We start from the raw sequence: 13045 nt of genomic DNA, 5'->3' as shown, positions 1-13045 counted from the left end.
GGATCCGAACTCAGGACCTTCGGAAGAGCAGTCAGTGCTCTTACCCACTGAGCCATCTCACCAGCCCTAGAAGTACTTTTATACAAAGAAAATGAGCAGGAAAATAATTCCTTTTTTCTCCTACAGAAGGCAAGGCTAAGTATCTCAAAGAAAATCCACAGACTGTGGGTGCCAAGCTTCAGAATTTGGCAGTGCAGAGCCAGCAATAGAACCAAGGAAAGATGTCTGCCGCATCCCCAACGAAGTTGATAAACCAGGTCCACTCACATGCCTGACACCCTGAGTTGTCTAACTCTGGAATGGCTACTTTTCTAGCTGCTAAGAAAGTATGTGACCAAAGCAACATAAGGGACTTAAGGGACCTAGGGTGGGTTAGGTTTGGCTCAACTCACAGTGGGGAAGGCGCAGGAGTGGCTGTGTGAGGGAGCTGCTCACACTGTGTCCACAGTCAGCAAACAGGTGATGTTAGTACTCCACCCACCTCCTCCCTTTTATCCAGCACAGGGGATGCTGCAGCTCTCATTCAGAGCAAGCCTTCCCTTCTCAACCGAACCTTTCTGGAAACACTCTCTGAGAAGTTTCCAGAGCCATGCTTCCCTGACACTGACAATCCTGCATACACATAAAAGCACTTAAATAAGGTCTGGGGAGGTTTTTGGACTAGGCCAGAGTTATGCATACATGAGTAACATTGACCAGATTACCGCCTTCTCCTTTATTTCCTATGTAAAATCCTATGGGAGGGTTTTTCTGAATTTTGTTTATAAGAAAACTTGAAAGCTGCTTTATTTTTGTCCTGGAAGAATGCAGAACGCGCAGTGACAATGGAGGCTCTGATTCACTGTCAGACACTGCCATCTAGCAGGAAGCCCGCAGATGAGTTGTTACAACTTCTGGATTTTAACACACCTTTTTGGTCATCTGATGCATTGCCTTTAGCCTAGAAGCAAAAGACAGGTTTTGGTTTCTATTTTGTCTTTTCTTTTCTTTTCTTTCCTTTTCTTTTCTTTTCTAAGGCAGGGTCTGGCTACATAGCCTCAGCTGGCCTCTAAATCACCTTCGTTTGCCTTGGTTTCCAGAATGAGTGCTAGAGATACGGGCTGTTGAATAAGAAAGAATGAGAGAGAGGAAGGGAGGGATGGAGGAAGGGAGGGAGAAGGGGAGGGAGGAAGGAAGGAAGGAAGGAAGAAAGGGAAAAAAGAAGGAAGGAAGAAGGCAGGCATGAAGATGACCTCTCCCAGGTACGGTGGAGGAGAAGGTTTATTGGAGAGATAATGGAATGCATAGTAGATATGAGGGAGAACATAGCCCAAGGCAGGAAGAGCTGGGAGAGTCCAGAGGTGACATGACCAGTAGACTGAGCCAGGCCACTGGAGGAGATGGAGAAGCAGAAAAGGGAAAACCAGGAGACCGAGAGGCAAAAATGGCAGGGGTTGGGGGTGCCAAAATGATTGAGTTATAGAGGACAGAGCAGCGGAGGGAAGGACTGCTCACTAGAGAAGTTTAGGGTAGGGGGCTGGGTATGCCAGCCAGGAGGACCCAGTCACAGGTAGGGACTGAGGGATGCTGGCAGAACATGGCTGCCTACTGTTGATATGTTAATAAGTGCCTCCATTAACCCTTTCTCACAGCTTTGAGACCTAGCAGCAGTGAAGCACTACACACATCTTGGAAAGCATTTAAGAAGCAGTTCTAACCCTGAAATAGAGTACTCCGTATATTGTTAGCTGGGAAACTCGGTGTTCAAACACGAGTTGATTATTCAGTGCAGAAACCAATTCAGGCCCACCTGAGAGTATGGTGGTGCAAAAGGAAGCAAGATTCTAGTTTGTAGTATGACATCTCCAGCAAGCCCAAGACTGGTCCTGCGTGTGTGAAGAGGAGTGCACCTGCGTTTGAAGGCATTGCGGTTCTGAGCATTAGCTAGCTTTATTCCGAATTGGACCTATCCTTGCACAGCATAAGTCAGTCACAAGTCATCAATTATTCTAAATGCTGTTTCTGGATATCATATCAGTGCTTAGGAGGTAATCTATTGGAGCTGCTAGGTTAAGAAGAGGCATCTTATGTAAGATTTGCTATCAGTTAATGAATCATGGAAAAATCCCAATCAAATGTCATTTAAAAAAAAATCACAAGTTCTCTATCTTGAAATACGAAATGAGCCCTATTTTAAGTGCCCTAGGTGGGTACAAAAACTCTAAGAGACGACTTGTGTGGGGATAATCAAAGCTTGCTCTTACATAGGATCTTCCAAAGTATCTAATAAATCCACCTCCTGGAAGTCAAAACTGCTGGGCACAAGTTCTATCAACAAGTGTTTCTAAGTGTTCCTCAGCACTCAGGTGCGAGCCAGTCGAGCTGCAGTTATCAACACCGCAGGGCCTTGAGACTTTTGCCTGGGGCCTTGGGAAGGAAGCTGAGTTGCAGCCCCAGCTGTGTGCTAAATCAGACCCCTCGGGATACCGGGATACCGTCCTCCTCCCGGTTCCCCGAACCCAAGGCTCCGGGGCCACCTGCTCCCGGCTGTGTTCTCTGCAACCAGATCGGCTTGTGACCCAGTTTCTGGCTCCAGAAAACGGAGCTTAGGGTTTTTAGGATCCCACCCCCACCTCCTCCCAGCGGACTCGGGTGCTTCGCCAGGGCCCAGCAAACTGTCTCCTCTTACACTCCGCTTCTGCACAGCGCCCTAGTCTCCACCAAGCAGCAGGAGACTCACCTTAGGCATCAGGGCATCAAAACAAGTCCCCAACACTATACTTCAACCATCCTCAGGGGATGCGGGAGCGCTCTACCCACTCCCCAGACTCCTCACTTTCTAGTTACGCGCCTGAGCTCCCGCGAAGACCCGGAGGAGGCTCGATGGAACGGCAGGCGCAGCTCCCGGATCATCCCGCCGCAGTCAGCCTGCGAGATCCTGGATCCACGTTTTCGTGGATGCGGTGTTTAAAAGCTAGCGGTCCGGGCTTCAAAACCCTTTGGACGGCCCCTCACTGGTGCCTCTCAGCGCTATTGGCTCAGGAAAGCATCAGGTCCTGAAAATTCTGGAAAGTTCCCTATAAAAGCCCCTCTTGAAAGGAAGGATCCTGATGTCCTTTTTAAGTCAGCAAAGACTGTTCTCACTAGCCAGGAGGGCTGAAGCTCAAAGCCAATTCCCAATTTCGTTAAACCAATGCTCCCAGCAGGGGGCTGCTTTGGTCTTGGTGCCTTAGACTGGCACTGTCCGCTGCACGTTCCCGGTGGATGGGCTGGCTACCTTGGTGTCTAAGTCAGTCCTCACTAATGAGATTCGACCTCTCATGAAACTTTAGAGGCGCCCGGTTCCAAATACTGTCCGTGTACATATTCAAATCGTAACAGATATGTTAGCCATGGCTAGGTGAAGAAAATCAGCATCTGAGGTTGTTTTCAATTTTATATTTATTTGGTTGGTTGATTTGGGGGGGGGGGGTGAGACAGGATTTCTCGAGACAGGGCTTCGAGACAATGTAGCCCTGACTGTCCTGGACCTTGCTCTGTAGCTAGCCTCCAACTCAGAACGGCCTTGCCTCTGTTTTATATAGTATCTCACTATGTAGCCCAGGTTGGCTTTAAACTTTTTATCCTTCTATCTCAGTCTCCTGAGTGCTGGGATTAAAGGGATGCACCGCCTGGCTTGAAGTGAGCTGTTCTGATTTCTTTTAGGGTGGGATTTTTGGTTTTTGTTTGTTTGCTTGCTTATTTTTTAACAAGGCCACTGTGGCATTGACCTTGGGACAATGTGGTGCACAATGGCTAGAGAAAAGAACAACGGGAATACTGCATTTATTTGCCTGAATTAGTTACTGTATGCTGTCTCAATACCGACACAAATAAAAAGCATCATGTGTTTTCTGATCGGTAGTTCCTGAGGCTGAATGGTGGACAGTCAGGAGACGTGTGGCTGATCCTTAAGAAAACAGAATTTGTGCAGTTGAGAAATAACCTTATAATATTTGCTGTCTGCAGTGTTGGGTACTGAATCCACAGCCTTTGTGCTAAGCAGTTCACGTACCCAGGCCTAAAAATCGTGCTTTACTCCAAAGGAATCTAACATTTGAAGAGTTCTTGTTGTTGTTGTTGTTGTTGTTGTTGTTGTTGTTATTGTTATTATTGTAATAAGAAATTGGACCTCTTGTTGTGAGGCATGCCTATAATCCCAGCACTCAGGGGACTGAGATAGAAGGCTAATGAGTTCGAGGCTAGCCTGGGCTACATAGGGAGGCACTATCTAAAATATTATTTAAAGTGTACTGGTTGAATTTTGGGTTTTTGTTGTTGTTGTTATTGTTGTTTTGTCAACTAGGCACAAACCTGAGTCCGCTAGAAGGATGAACCCTACCTGAGAAGATGTCTCCATCCTATTGGCCTGTGAGCAAGTATGGGGCCGGGCGACAGTTTCTAGACTAAAGATTGATGTGGAAGGGCCCAGTGCACAGTGGGATGTGCAAAGCATGAGCAGAGAATTCTGGGAGGTACAAGAAAAGTAGCCAGCTAGAAGAGGAAGCCAGGAAGCAGCATTCTGTCGTGGCTTTTGCTTTAGATTTAGATCCTGTCTCAAATGCCAGCCCTAACTTCCCTTCCCTGTGGACTATCAACTGAAGGTGATAAACCCTTTCCTCCCTAAGCCACTTTTGCACTTGGTGTTTTATCCAAACAAGAGAAAGCAAACTAGGACAAAAAGAGAGAAAAGTGTTGTAACGAGCTGTAGAATATTCATGAAGTGTGTGCTAAAACTATCCCCTCTAGCAATTTTCCACACTGAACTTTTAAACCGTTAGATCTCAGGCAGAATTGTAACTGTGCCCAATGGTATCCTTTAACCTTACTGGGGGGAGGGAGGGGGAAAAGAGAGAACTTAGAAAAACTAGGAAAAAGCAAGTACCAAAATACATCAGGTTGTAAAATTCTAATCTCTTCCCCAGGGTCTCCCTCCGGAGGTGAGGTTAGAAGAGCCTTTATTACATGGCAGGGCTTTTCAGTTACACAAAAAGCCAGGAAGATGATAAATAAGCATGTCTTCCCTACTCCACAGCAGCTTGATGTGCCCAAGGTAACACATCACAAGTCTAGATAGAGAATTTGTTTGCTGGAAAATAAACAAGTATGAACCCAGCTTTTGTCCAGTGGGGTAGATTTAAATGAAGAGGCTGCAGAGACAGGAGGCTCACAAAGTTGTTTTGTTTGTTTGTGTTTTACATTTCACATAGTGAAAAATGCACCCAGCTTGGGTTTACAGGGACTGAAATTAAGTGCTGGAGAGACAAGGGGCGGGTGAGGGGGAGGAGTGTGGCCATCCATCTCCATTAGTCATGGGGAACATGGGCCCCAGAGTGACACCAGGCTGCTGGACCAGAAGTAACCCAGGAAGATTCAAACAGCGAGTATTTTTGGAGCCCAGTTGGGGAAGTAGCCAGACTAGCATTACAGATTTAGATGAGGGGTCATCCCCAGTAATTGTGCAGGGCCTAATAAATAAATCATAGTTTGGGTCTCATTCATTTGAAGCTAGACAGGGATAAGCATAATTTATATTATTTTATCAATTTATTTACTAGCCCAGAAGATAACTACTCACAAAGGTAATGTGTTTTTTTTTTTTCTTCCAACAGAGTCTCACTGTATACACAAACCACACTTAATGGCAGGCCCATGCTTGCAGTAAATGGCCAAAACAAACTGAATTCAATGGATTTTTTTTTCTTATATGATGGGTCATATAGGCTCGGCTCAGAGAGTGGCATGATTAGAAGATGTGGCCCTGTTGGAGTAGGTGTGTCACTGTGGGTGTGGGCTATAAGACCCTTACTCTAGCCACCAGGAAGTCAGTATTCTGCTCGCTGCCTTCAGATGAAGATGTAGAACTCTCAGCTCCTCCTGCACCATGCCTGCCTGGATGCTGCCATGCCCCCACCTTGATGATAATGGACTGAACCTCTGAATCTGTAAGCCAGCCCCAATTAAATGTCATTCTTCTAAGAGTTGCCTTGATCATGGTGTCTGTTCACAGCAGTAAAACCCTAACTAAGACACCTTACAATGCTTTTGCTTATAGATTATAGTTTCTGATTTCATTTTTATGGGATTTCTGTACAAATGACTGCATCTCCAAGTTTGCATGTTTCTTATGCTTTTTCTCTTGGCTTTTTTCCCCCCTGATTGTTTATTTTATCCTATCCTATTTTGTTTGTTTTTATTTATTATTATTATTATTATTATTATTATTATTAATGCCTGTTTGTATTTTAATGAGAGAGAGAAAGGGTGTAGATTGGGTGGGTAGGAAAGGAGGGAAGAGCTGACAGGAAATGGGAGAGGAAACCATACTCAGAATATGTTGCATGAAAAACATTTATTTTTATTTTTAATTTTAAAAAAACAAATATCAAAACAGATAGATAGATGAACAGAACATGGTGTTCACATATGATGGAATACTTTGTAGTCTCATCTTGTGGCCCAGGCTGGCCTTGAACTCACTGTGCTTCCCAAGAGGGTCTCAGACTTTAGCTCCTCTCACTTCAGCCTTAAAGTCCTGAGCTTCCAGGTGTATACTGGTCAGGCATAAGGCCAAGCTAGTATTTTATATTTTTGTAGTTTTGGTTGTATGTCTTAGTCTTTAAGAGCTGGGTTATCTCTCTAGCCCTATTACTCATATTTCAAAGGAAATGAAATTCCAATACATGGTACAAAATAGATACTTGAAAATGCAAAGAAAAGGGCTGGAGAGATGGCTCAGTGGTTACGAGCACTGACTGCTCTTCCAGAGGTCCTGAGTTCAAATCCCAGCAACCACATGGTGGCTCACAACCATCTGAAATGGGATGTGATGTCCTCTTCTGGTGTGTCTGAAGACAGCTACAGTGTACTTATATGTAATAAATAAATCTTAAAAAAAAAAAAGAAAGAAAATGCAAAGAAAAGATATTATGTAATTCTGTAAATACAAAATTCATAGGAACAAAAAGTAAAATACAGTTCCCTTGTTTGTGGAGTCAGAGGGGCCTGGGAATGTTTTGGTTAACAGAGAGTGCCACTTCGGCCTGATGAGACAATTCTGAAGGTGGACGGATGGTGGTGACTGCTGTTCAGTAATGCGTGTTTATTTAACAACGCGGCTCTGTACACTTTACCTGGGTAAAGTGATAAGCCTTCTCTATGTTTCATCACTATGAAAAATGGCTTAAAATTTAGCCCCCAATGTTCAAAGATAAACTGTGTCTTATTTGTCAGTGCCCACCACTGAATGGCAGTGATACAAAGGCCTTGCTGGAGTTCCTTTTCGTGTAGATGCATCTGTGTGTGTTTCCTACAGATTTCCACAATTTAAGTTGTATTTGCCTCTGTGGCTTTGAACAGTCTTAGAGACCTGTCATCAATAAACAGGGAGCAAAAGGAAAAAGAATCTCTTCCCATGTTTCCATGCCGCAGGGCTTTCTGCCTTCCTCCTTAATGCTATGCCAGGAAGAGTCTAGCATCTGAACACCTGGACTCAGCTAATTGCAGATCATTATTTTGCTGGCATCTGAGGAAACCATCCTAATACTAGACTGTTCCAGCAATCTTGCCAGGACATAGATTTAAATAAAGAAATGGTGCTCCAGTGTCTACACGTTGTGTTCTCTGTATTTTCTATTTCTATTCTTTCCCAGCAGCCTCAGAACCTAGTGTCATAAGCGCGTCCAGGAGCCTGACTGTGCACACTAAGCAGCTCCTTCCATTCTCAGTAAATCATTTCCTACTAGAGAAGAGCCATGCTTGGCCATCTGCTAAGCCAAACTGTGTGTGGGACTGTGTTTCTAGAGTCGGTAAGTAGACGTGGGTGAGGACCTAGAGAACAAACAAATATTACTTCCCAGCAAGACCCAGGGGAAGTGGTCAGGGTCTCCTAGCAGGCTGAACCCAGTGCCCTGGAACAGATAAAACATGCCAGGCCACTCCACATTTTCAATCCCTGTCCCAGCTCTTTTGACCTTAAGTTTTTCCTAGCAGGACCCTAACTTTGGAGAAGGACACCTGCTTTGGCTTTTCCTCCCATCTTTTTCATAACCGTGACAGGATGGCTTGATTTTCAAGATGGTACCCTTGCAGGTGCGTAGGGCTGGACCTAGGGCCTCCACACATACATAGCAGCTTGATCTCTATGTGGATCCTGAACAATTGAAGCGGTGGCTATCCCAAAAGCTGTTACGTATATGTAGGATATGTTCTTCTACCTTGTCTGGCCTCAGTGGGAGAAGATGTACCTAGCCTCGCAGAGACTTGACATGCCATGGTAAGAGGATACCCTGGGGAGGCCCCACCTGCTCAGAGGAGAAGGGGAGGGGGAGGGGGAAACATTGGGAGAGGGGGTGACTGTGGGGTGGGCAGTGAGAGGGATGAAAAGTGAAGAAGTAAAACGAAGAAGGGAGATAAGAAAGAAAAAAGAAAAACAAAAAAACAGCGCTTTTCTTTGGAATTTTAGAGTCTTTATCCTTGCAGAGTGGGGTTACAAAAACATACTTTTCTTTCTTTCTGAACCCTTAAGCTCATAAGCTCTTGAAGAATGCCTCAAAAAGGCATTCTCTCTGTAGGAGAATGTGTTCAAAGCAGGAGATCAAGGATGGACGATCAAACTGCCAACTGAAGAGGACTCTTAGCCCCATTATTTCCAAACCACTCCAGAGCTGGGTTGAAGGCTGACAGCCAGGCTTGGAAAGTACTCTAAGGGAATTCAAGGCCTCTCATCTAAGATCCCTCTGTGCTAAACCTAGAAACATATCAGCAGGATATCCTCAGGGTCACTTGACTGAAGAGCGAAGCTCTTGGTAGCGTCTTCTCACCCCACCACCCACTCTCTCTCACTTAGCTTCAACTCCAAAGCAAATGTTCCTCTGGTATTGTCACCAGGATCCTTCCACTTCTCCAGTCCAGGACAGTCTAAGGTCCTTCTTAAAGACAAGGGAAAAAAATGTAATTTTCATCTTTTTTTAAAAAAAAGATTATTTTATTTTATGTATGTGAATACACTGTAGCTGTCTTCGGACACACCAGAAGAGGGCATCAAATCCCATTACAGATAGTTGTGAGCCACCATGTGGTTTCTGGGAATTGAACTCAGGACCTCTGAAAGGGCAGTCAGTGCTCTTAACCACTGAGCTATCTCTCCAGCCCAAATTCTAACAAGCCTTACTGAAATATTCATCCAGCATTAATCAGGGTGAGGGTCAGCAGGGATCTAGAACCCTGAATCAAAAGGCCAAGTGCTGTGCACTCTGCACACTGGGAAACCACACTGGGATTTGTGAATTGAAATAGGCCAAACTGCATTTGGGGGGATTGTGTTTGTTGGTTGATTGGTTTTTAACAGTTGTGGAGAACACGTTAATTATTTTAAAATACTTTACAGCAGAGCCTTTGTTTAGTGGTAAAGATCTATAAGCCCAGCTCCTCAGAAAGCTAAGTCAAGAGGAATGATGTGGGAGGCTGAAGCTAGGGTTCCCCGACTCCTGGGCATCCGGCCACCACTGGAAAACTGCACAGAGTTAGGGGCCCTCTGGCTGAGGATGATGAGCCAGGGCCAGGGGAATGCAGAACTCTGGCTTAGCTCATCCGCAAAAACCCTTTGTCTGGGAGCGCAGAGGGACTTCTATGGAAGACGTAGGCTGCTGCATTATAGGAGAGGGTCTTTTCCATGTTCCCCACCGTGGTTTCGATGGAAGAGACAGTCCTTGGTTTTAAACTGCTTACTGATTGTTCATTGTGGAAAATGGGTGTAAACCAACTCTTCAGGGTGGACCAGAGATTACATACCTTTTGCAAGAAGGAATATCCAGGAAGGTAAGCTTATTGGCTAAATCCTCAGGTCCTCTAGATACCTCATTAGCAAAGAGAACTCTGTTCTGGGCAATATGACTATAGGTCACGTTTCCTTATGTGGGAAATGCGGAGTGTGTCCCGCGCAAGGAATCTGGTGGAGAGAGGGGAGCTGCTTACTATCTCAGGTGGGTGCCTGGGTGCTGGGGGACGCTGAACCCACTCAACCTATCAAGTTTCCTGGCAAGCTCCACTGTCCCAAAGGAGTTCCTGTTTCATCATCAAAAGATTTTTTAATAATGAAATAATCCTAAGTGCTATTTTCTGTGGATCTCTGAGGTTTCTGAAGACTCTATATCTATTTACCGAATATCTGAATTGTCAAACATTGTTTATTTTTAGCTATTTACAATCTGAATAGCCTTGAAAACATTTTTATTGGAATTAACTAAGCTAGTATCTAATATGACCATGAGTTTGACTATCTGACCATTAATTTGCATTACTAATTATTTTAAACAGTTTGTAATAGCAACCATTAAAAGGACTGGTGGCAACTTATAAAAGAAAACATTTAATTTGAGACTTGTGGTTTCTCCAGGATTATATAGACTTCATAACCATAATGGTAGAGAAATGGCAGCCATGATTCCGGAACCATAGCTGTGAACTTTACATCTGATCCACAAGCGTGAGACAGAGAGCAAGTTAACTGGGAATGATGTGGGCTGTTGAAACATCAAAGCCCAATGCCAGGAACAAACCTCTTCTGACAAGGCCATGCATCCTAGTCCTTCTCAAACAATTCCAACTTGAGATCAAGCATTCAAGTATATGAGCCTATGGGGGCCATTCTTGTTCAAACCACTACACCTGCTCTAACCCTTTACAATTTATAATTGCTTTAGTCTTCTATGTGACCTAATGCACCCTAGGGTTGGGGGAGCACATCTATGGTAATGATTCTACAGGGCTGATTGATTAGAACTTCATGAAAAGCTAAGACAGTCACAAAACAGCATCCAAAGCTTGTAACAGAGGTTCCCTTGCTTCTCTGTAACCCGCTACTTAACGTTTCTACCAATGAATCTGAACAATGCCTTGTCTTACAACAACTTTTGTTGTTCTATAGCTGTAAAAACTTTGTGAGATCATTTTCACTTTGAAACACATCATTTAGGACAACCAGGATTATAGTTCCTGTCCCCGGTCAGTCAACAGGAAGGAAACAACTCAGCACGAGGGGAAAGCTCTGTTCTGTGTCATTTAGAACCACAGTAACATCACACATGATGTTTTCATTACCAGGTATCAGGTCCAAAGGAAACTCCACTCCCCGAAATTCTGGGGCTGGTTCCCCCTCTACCAAAGGACCCATTTCTTCCTCACTTTCAGAAGGGACTAAAGGCTATATGTGGTGCCTACTGGCACAGCAAAACACATGCTAGTTCCCAGGCTCATTCGGTACCTGTGGCTCTTCTCGCCTCACCCCATACTCTAAGCTTCTCCAGCTTCTCACTCCCGTATAACTCTGGTATTTGGGCTGTGTCTTCTTGGTCCCTTCTCCCTTGCCCCTCTCTCTTGATCTCTTCCTCTCTTGCTCTCCTGCTCCTCTCACGGCCTAATGCTATCTGCTGTCTATGCTCAATTTGTCACTTTCTCTCTGTGTTCTGGACTCTTCCAGATGCCTCTGGCTGTATTATCGCTCATATGTACAGAGTAAAGCCTTCCCCTCAGTCATCCCTTGGAGTGGTTATGTCTTCGGTTTATACGCCAGGCACATGTTAAGGCATTCCCAAGTGTTATGCATAGCGTTCTCCACAGATTCCAAAACTTCTGTTATCATTTGGAAAGCTTTTAAAACCCATTCTTGTAGGTTTTCAAAGTGTCTCTTGGTTTTTCTTTATCAGAACTTGTCATATGATTTCTCCTTCATTCCTACGGAATATTTTACCTGGATGTATGTTTCTAAGTGAAGTTTCCACCAGCACTTTAAAAAAATACTATACTACTTCCCTTTGGCAATAGGATGTCTGATGGAAATCTTCTCCCATTTGATTTCATTTTCTCTGTAGCTAAGGTGCCACTTTCTCTGATATTTCCTTTTTTTTTTTTTTTAACTCCAGTTTTTATTTCTTCAGTTAGGGTGGCCTTAGTGTAGCTTTCTGTGAGTTTTGTCATGTAAGTGACCTATTGTCCCATCAATAGTGTAGTGATAGTCTATCTGATGCAATGCAAATTCTAATGTGTCTGCTTTCCCTCATGTGGGTGGAAATGTTCCTGGCTCTCTATTCTGTCCCATTATTTTCTCAATGTAACCTGGTTCTACTACACACTGCTGTGTGAAGTTCCTAATCTTGTCAGGGAATTGTATCCCTTTATTTGGCCTCTTTGGACCTCACAGTTAGGTGCTTTGTAGAAGGATTCCTTTCTCATTGAAGGCAGTGGATGCCACCACCTTTTAAAATTATTCACAGCTCAGATGGTGAGAAGGCTCAGCAGTTAAGAGCACTGACTGCTCGCCCATACGTCCTGAGTTCAATTCTCAGCAACCACATGGTGGCTCACAACCATCTATAATGAGATCTGATGCCCTCTTCTGGTGTGTCTGAAGATAGCTACAGTGTATTCATATACATAAAATAAATAAATAAGTAAATCTTTAAAAAAAATTATTCACAGCTCAATGTTGGGGCTCACATTTGTAATCTCAGTGGAGAGTGTGGGGAGGCAGGAGGATTGCTCGGAGGTTTGAGGCCAGCCTGGGCCTATACAGTGAGTTGCAGGCCAGCCTGTGTTACAGTGACACCCTGTCTCAAAAAACAAATAGACAGCCAGATATAACTCAAGACAGGGCTACAGGTGGCCCTCAACGGTAGAACCTTGCCTAGCATGATTAAGGCACTGGGTTCCCTACCACACACAAAGACCAACAGCACTGTTGGCTGCACCCACACTCAGTTTGAGAGCTGTGAGGGAAGCAATACCATGCTTCCATATTGTTATTGTTTCAATGGAGAGGCCATCTAGCCACTAGGGTTTTTTAAAAGACCCCAGACGTTTACCGCAAAGGTCAAGTACAAGGCTGCATATACTTTGGGTTTGGGTTCCTCCTGATCTTTCCTCTTGCTCTCCGTTCTCTAGCCCATACTTTTCCCTTGTCTGTCTTTACTCCAAGCATCTCCTTAACTGTAGGGCTCTCCACTTGTTTTTTATCCTTTCTCAAAAGCAT

General features: G+C 44.4%; 1 protein-coding gene across 2 annotated transcripts in view; it reads right to left on the bottom strand.

The window, feature by feature from the left end:
* The window catches only part of Fut10 (fucosyltransferase 10), a 72927-nt gene extending 70105 nt beyond the window's left edge, over positions 1–2822 (bottom strand). For both annotated transcript variants that reach the window (XR_004109853.1, XM_031339478.1), the window contains exon 1: positions 2720–2822. The gene's annotated coding sequence lies outside the window, so the exon portion shown is untranslated. The remainder of the gene's footprint in view (positions 1–2719) is intronic.
* Positions 2823–13045: the final 10223 nt, after the last annotated feature.

This window comes from Mastomys coucha, unplaced genomic scaffold (assembly GCF_008632895.1).
Source record: "Mastomys coucha isolate ucsf_1 unplaced genomic scaffold, UCSF_Mcou_1 pScaffold22, whole genome shotgun sequence".
In the NCBI taxonomy this organism is placed as follows: Eukaryota; Metazoa; Chordata; class Mammalia; order Rodentia; family Muridae; genus Mastomys; species Mastomys coucha.
Note: the sequence above shows the minus strand (reverse complement) of the source record. Positions and strands in the feature narration are given on the sequence as shown.